Source organism: Anabrus simplex, chromosome X, assembly GCF_040414725.1.
Source record: "Anabrus simplex isolate iqAnaSimp1 chromosome X, ASM4041472v1, whole genome shotgun sequence".
Lineage (NCBI taxonomy): Eukaryota > Metazoa > Arthropoda > Insecta > Orthoptera > Tettigoniidae > Anabrus > Anabrus simplex.
Genome location: NC_090279.1, coordinates 186,604,703 through 186,612,046, shown reverse-complemented (window position 1 = coordinate 186,612,046; position 7,344 = coordinate 186,604,703). Strand labels below are relative to the sequence as shown.

At 41.9% G+C, this 7,344-nt stretch overlaps 1 protein-coding gene across 1 annotated transcript in view; it reads left to right on the top strand.

Annotated features, from left to right (window-relative positions):
- The first annotated feature begins 277 nt into the window (after positions 1 to 277).
- Positions 278 to 7,344, top strand: part of LOC136885886 (serine/arginine repetitive matrix protein 2) — a 282,388-nt gene continuing 275,321 nt past the window's right edge. Inside the window, exon 1 of the mRNA XM_067158575.2 lies at positions 278 to 534. The gene's annotated coding sequence lies outside the window, so the exon portion shown is untranslated. The remainder of the gene's footprint in view (positions 535 to 7,344) is intronic.

The following is a 7,344-nucleotide window of genomic DNA, read 5'->3' as shown; positions in this document are numbered from 1 at the left end:
TTGTTGCTCGCGCATGCGCACGGAGAAAATAAAAACTCTCGCATCAGAAACCTGTTCAATGTTTTCTTTTTTTTGCTCCATTATTGCGCTACCTGTCCCCTCCCCTCCTCCACCTCCTTCGCCGGTGTCCCCTCCCCCACTCCCTCAGCCAGCAACGCAACCACGATTTCTACTACCACTACCACAACAAGGGTATCCCTTCCTCCCAAGGAATTGGCCGACCAGCCAGCGAGGCAGTTCAGTTATGTAGTTCTTAGCGGTTACAGAGTGGCGCTATCAGAGCCGTTCCTTGGTGACTTTTTAAACAATTATAAACTTCAGGCAATGTAAACATTTATACCTGAGTAATATCGTAAGGAACAAATACAGTTGATTGTGTTTCTTGTGCGATTTTAATGCGTTTGCGGTGAACGATAAAACGTACATCAAATAAGTTATCTTTAAAGTTGAAAAGAACGAGTGAGTGAGTTGTTATGGTGCAGTGTCTGTGCGTAATTTCTTGGCATCCTGTGGGAATTATTACCAATATTAAAGGTAATGTATACCATTCTCTTTTTTTAATATACGAGGGTCATGTGCTCCTTGGCTTAGCACAAAATCTGTTATTAATAAGCAATCCATGAAAGGCATGTTCTGTCCTATTCGAACTCGAAAAGCTGTTTTGAGTACGTAGTCCTACATCTTCTTTTAGTCGTTGTTAATTTATCGCTTAATCGATTTTCCAGTAAATCTAATTATTGATGAATTGAACCGGTCGATTTAAACATATCGTACCATACTTCAAATCAGGGATCGAAAACGTTACTGCAAGTTCCCATTTTAACTCCTGCACGGTCATCATCTTGAAAATGTGCAACGTCTGAGAAGTATCATTATCATTACTTATCATTAATCTCAGCATTGGGGTTGATAATCTCTTATTGTTCCCTTTAAAATAACAGTCATTAGAAGTTGAGAGAAATCACGTAAATTTGTTGTCTTTGGATGTAGTAATTTGACACTTTTTCACGCCTTAAGAGGCTAATAGCCAGAAAAACTATTAGAACGGGTAGTAAATTCCCCGTTGAGAAGCTTTAGCTACGTATGCGTATTCTTGCAGATGGCTTTTTTTTTTTTTTTTAATGCTGATTTGCAAGATAAAAGCAAGCATGTACGGAAGCTATGCTTTGGTTGGTTTCCGTTGGTCGGATTTGTCTAAAGAGGTCAAAAATACACAACTGCAATGCATTTAATAGCCTTCTTTACCAAAATTCATATTGGTGAGGCTGTGCCTTCTGTTCTGTCAAATAGAGGGCCAAGTTAATATCAGTTACTTATCTTTTATTATTATTTCTTTTTTTACTCACAACCTTCATTGAAGTGAATTTCCCTAATGGCTCTGTTCAGGCCCCGTCTGAGTGTACAGTTATGTTGATTTTTTAGCGAATCAATATTGATGTCACGTGAAATACAGTAGGTATTTTGCATGACGCGGAGTTTAGAGTAGCAGGTACTTAGAAGTCAATATTGACAGAAAGCGCGTTGAAGTGTGTCAGCGATCTAAAGTAGGTCCTGAGAGAGGACTGTCATCCTCTCTCTGTCTCCCCACTTGCCATCTCCATTCCTTGCCCCTTTTTCCTGGCACGCCATTGAGGAATTACAGGCCGTTCGCATGCGGGCAACGACCAAAATACGGTAGAACAACCGGACACTGCGACCAGATAAGCGACTTATCAAATCCTCCAACCGTTGAATTGGGGCTAGGACGAACCATTCGTTTTCGTTCATTCAAATGTGTTGTCCTGATTACAGCCATTGATGGCAGCTCCTCGCTCTTCTTAAGCCGAAGGCGTAACGGCATTTCTTGCCGAGTGCTTAGGGAACAAACTCGACTTGTTACTGTTCATTCAGAATCACTCCTTCAGTTATTGGAAACACATGTACAAAACAGTTAGTGACGACACACAGATTGATTAAAAAGGAACAGTTGCCTTTGTTACCAAGGAAACATCGCCTCCTGGTTTCTATTGCAGAAACGTTAAATGAGAATGTAGTCTAATAACTAATAAGCGCCAATCTCGGTGATACAATCGGTTAGGCATAGTCGTTTCCCTTCTCTTCCCAAGATAAGCAGGTTCGATCCCGGATGAGGCCTGAACCCCGCGTCGTTGGTTTCCAGTATATTAAGGAACTCCTGTGGGACAAAATTCTGATATATCAGCGTGTCGTCAGATCTACAACAGTTGAAAGAACGTGGAATAATAATAATAATAATAATGGTTTTACGTCTTACTAAACTACCTTTGCGGTTTTCGGAGACTCCGAGATACGGGAAATTTGTCCCGCAGGAGTTGCTTTACGTGTTAGCATATCTACCGACATGAGGCTTGGCGTATTTGAACACCTTCAAATACCACTGAACTGAGCCGGGATCGAACCCGACAACTTGGGGACAGGAATACCAGCGCTTTGCCGTCTATGCCAGCCAGTCTGACGAAAGTAATATTGCAGTATGTATATGTCCAACCCTTGGCCCGTTTCTCTAAGGGGTCGGATATGAAGTGAGATTAATCTTTGTAGCGAGTTCTTATGACCGGATGCCCTTCCTGACGTCAACCTCATCAGAGGAGTTAATGCGATAAATTAATGACGTGATATATGACAGTAAGAACGGAGAGGGTGAAAACCGGAGCCTACACATTGCCAACTGCTGTCAAATAACACCAAGGAGTCTGTTCAAGGCTTTACGTCTCCATCCGACGGACAAATCACCATCAACAGCGTCATATGCCCTCACTCCAAATGAGGACTGTGGGGAGATTTTGAATTTAATCCAGGCTTTTGGCACGCAATCTAGTGATTAGAAATTGTATACCACCACGTCTCCTACCCTGCCGGCCAACATTCCGATGGTGAAATCTTTTTCGACTAACGGGACTCGAACCGGCTAACTACAGTGTCAGACCAAATAGACTTGACACCTTAACGGTTATGCTCACAAGGCGGGCTAAAAATAACATTACAGTATTAGTACTAATTATTCTAAGTGTATAAATACAAATGTTTCGCTCAGTAGATGGTAATAATAATAATAATAATAATAATAATACCGGGCGAGTTGGCCGTGCGCGTAGAGGCGCGCGGCTGTGAGCTTGCATCCGGGAGATAGTAGGTTCGAATCCCACTATCGGCAGCCCTGAAGATGGTTTTCCGTGGTTTCCCATTTTCACACCAGGCAAATGCTGGGGCTGTACCTTAATTAAGGCCACGGCTGCTTCCTTCCAACTCCTAGGCCTTTCCTATCCCATCGTCGCCGTAAGACCTATCTGTGTCGGTGCGACGTAAAGCCCCTAGCAAAAATAATAATAATAATAATAATAATAATAATAATAATAATAATAATAATAATAATAACCTTCTGTTGCTACTGCTTTTTCCCACACCCGTGGGGTCGCGGGTGCGAACTGCGTCGCACATGTGGATTCGGCCCTGTTTTACGACCGGATGCCCTTCCTGACGCCAACCATATATGGAGGGATGTAATCACAATTGCGCGCGTTTCTGTGGTAGTTCGTAATGTAGTGTGTTGTGTGAATATGATGAGTGTTGGGACGGACACAAATACCCAGTTCCCAAGCCAGAAGAATTAATCAGAAGCGATTCAAATCCCCGACCCGCCGGGAATCGAACCCGGGACCCTCTGAACCGAAGGCCAGTACGATGACCATTCAGCCAACGAGTCGGACAATAATATGATAATATAAAAATATATATGATATACGAACATATTATTATTATTATTATTATTATTATTATTATTATTATTATTATTATTATTATTATTATTATTTACCGATCAAGTGGCTGCGCGGTTTGGTTCATGTAGCTGTTAACTTGCATTCGGGAGATAGTGGGTTCAAACCCCACTGCCGGCAGCCCTGAAGATGGTTTTCCGTGGCTTCCCATGTTCACACAAGGCAAATCCTGGGGCTGTACCTTAATTAAGGGCACGGTCGCTTCCTTCCCATTCCTAGTCCTTTCCCATCCTTGCCTCGCCGATAACCTTCAATGTAATAGTGCGACGTTAAACAAACAAGTAGCAAAAATCCAACAAAACCGAAACTATATTTTACTCTGTCTTGTGCTAAGAGACATACAAAGAAACTGCAACCATCAAGAGGCGTGGCGCTTTTTGACGGCATGTGCTTTTCTTTTAGGTGAAAATCCCAGAGCTGTCGTCGCTGAGCTGATATTATAATAATCTCCTGTTAGGAACATCTTGTACACAGAAAAATATTACTTTGAAACACAGAAGGTTGTTGTTTTTGAGTAATCAGTCTGTAGACTGATTTGATGCAGCTCTCCGTGCCAGCCAATTTCCATGTAACTACAACATCCTAGATCTACTGTAATCTCTTTGTCATATTCATACATTGGTCTACCCCTTCCGTTCTTACCGCCTACCAAGCCAAACCCCATGGCACTACAGCCCTTGAAGGGCCTTGGCCTACCAAGCGACCGCTGCTCAGCCCGATGGCCTGCAGATTGCGAGGTGTCGTGTGGTCAGCACGACGAATCCTCTCGGCCATTATTCTTGGTTTTCTAGACTGGGGCCGCTATCACACCGTCAGATAGCTCCTCAATTTTAATCACGTAGGCTGAGTGGACCTCGAACCAGCCCTCAGGTCCAGGTAAAAATACCTGGCCTGGCGGGGAATCGAACCCGGGGCCTCGGGGTAAGAGGCAGGCACGCTACCCCTACACCACGGGGCCGGCTCTTACCACCTACACTTCTCTAAAAAAAAACTGAACAAGTCCTGAGTGTCTTAAGATGTGCCTTATCATTCTGTCACCTCTTCTCGTCAAATTTCGCCAAATCGATCTCCTCTCATCAACTCTATTCAGTATTCAATCGTGATTCGATCTACCCATCTCACATTCAGCATTTTTCTGTAACACCACATTTCAAAAGGTTCTATTCACCTTCTTTCTGAGCTAGTTATTGTCCATGTTTCACTTCCATACATTGTCGGGCGCCAAAGACAAGTCTTTAAGAATATCTTTCTAATTCCTATATCAGTGTTCGAAGTGAACAAATTCTTTTTTCTTTTCTTCTTTGCTTGTGCTACGCTGCATTTTATGCCCTCCTTACTTCTGCTATCTTTAGTTATTTTATTACCCAAGTACCTTAACAATATTCATCCAGGGCCTACTTCCTTTTAAGACTTAATTTCCTAATCTAGCATTTCCTTCATCATCAGACTTCGTTCGACTGCACTCCATTATTTTTGTTTTTGACTTGTTTTCTGTCCATACCATTCCGCATTTTTTCCAGATCTTGTGCAGACACAGATAAAATAACGATATCATCCGCAAATCTCAGGGTTTTGATTTCCTCTCCCTGAATTATGATTCCCTTTCCAAATTCCTCTTTGATTTCTTTTACCACCTATTCTACATAGCCTAAACAGTGGAAAGGGGAGGGGGTAACTGCAGCCTTGCCTCACTCCTTTCTGGATTGCTGCTTCTTTATCAAAGCCCTCGATTCTTACCACTGCAGACTGATTTTTTGTACAGATTGTAGATCATTCGGTATATGATCCCGACCACCTTCAGGATCACAGAAAAGTGCAATGTTTCACGAATTGTAAACCAATATTTTGCAACCTAAGCGCATTCTGAAACAGTTTATCTTCACTGCAAGATGATGAACACATCGGACATTGAAGTAAATGTTTCACGATTTGTTCTTCGCCGCATTCACTCTTGATGTTGTCAGCATTTATGTAGCCCCATCTCGCAAGGTTGGCTTTGGACCTCCCCATTCCTGTCCGGTGCAGTTCAGTTTTCATTGTAGCCAGGTGCTAAACGTTCCACTTGTCATCTGTCCCAGGATGTTAGGAAGCTTGGTTTTCCAGAATTGTACTCCAGCCGTTTCAGGCGATTCAATTACGTAGTTCGCGTGACGGATCACGAAAGGCTTCTCTTAGAAAATTACTACGTGGTAGCATTTTTCATAAATAAATGGCTATTCCTGCGCAATGGCAGAATGGCGGATGAACCTTTCACCCCGGAATAATCAACCGATGCCTTTTCAGGACCGCAGTTAAATGTTATCTCGAATAATAATAATAATAATAATAATAATAATAATAATAATAATAATAATAATAATAATATATACCAACCAAGTGACCGCGGTTTGGGTCCTGTAGCTATCAGGTTGTATTTGGGAGATAGCGCCTTCGGGCCCCACTGTCGGCAGCCCTGAAGATTAGTTTTCCGTGGTTTCGCATCAGGTATATTCTGGGACTGTTCCTTAAAGCCACGGGCGCTTCCTTTCCACTCCTAGCCCTTGCCTTTTCCAACGTCGTCATTAAACCTATCTGTGTCGGTGCGACGTAAAGCGAATTGTAAAAAAAAAAAAAAAAAAAAAAAAAAAAAAAAAAAAAAAAAAAAAAAATTGCGACTTGATAGCATTTTTCATAAGCTATCGGGCTATTCCTGGGCAACGGCAGAATTCCGGGAGAACCTTTCTCAGCAGGAACATTATCCGAAGCCTTTTCAGGACCGCAGTTAAATATTCTCTCTAATAATAATAATAATATGTTTTAAAGTCTCTTCATTTGCCGTAATTTTGCCGTGGGAGATGTTTTTTTCTTTTTTTCTAACTTGCTAACATGTAATGACACGGGGCTATCATAATTAAGTATTTTAATGCCATCCTTCTGCTCCAGAGCTTTGAATAGATTAGTCTTCGTATATACCTTGCTATTACACTCCGAAGCAGGTCAAGTTCAAAGCTGAAATAGCCCACTTAGTTACTACACACGTATAATGTAACCGTAAAGCTTTTCGGTCTGTCGATACACTATAACATACCTGTAAAAAGAAACCCACACTATTAAATGAAGAATGACATGTTTCGTTCTACAACAGCATCCTCAGATTCTATGTTGCGTGCCGACTCTTGTGGCTGAATGGTCAACGTTTGAATCACCGTATTACAGTGTCTAATCTTTGTGAGTGTAGACATGCACTTTCTGCTGTAAATGTTGCGTGTCTTCACGTATGCACTCTAGAGTTTCTTCTGTAGGTGAACTTTGTGTTTTCTTTTCTAACCCTGATGGTTCTCCAAGATCTCATCTCTGTCCGTATTTGGTCTTTAGTTTCTGAATGTTGAATCCAGTGCAAATGAACTTGTTTTTCCCGAATGACATTTGTAGCCCAGCTCCTTGAGGACTTCTGTGATTTCGCTGTCCGTTAGTATCTCTACGTCTTAATTTCCAAAGAATCTGATATTTCGCCCATGAATTTCACTGTAGATTTTTTTGTCGGTGAGTGTTTACTTGATGAGGGGTAATG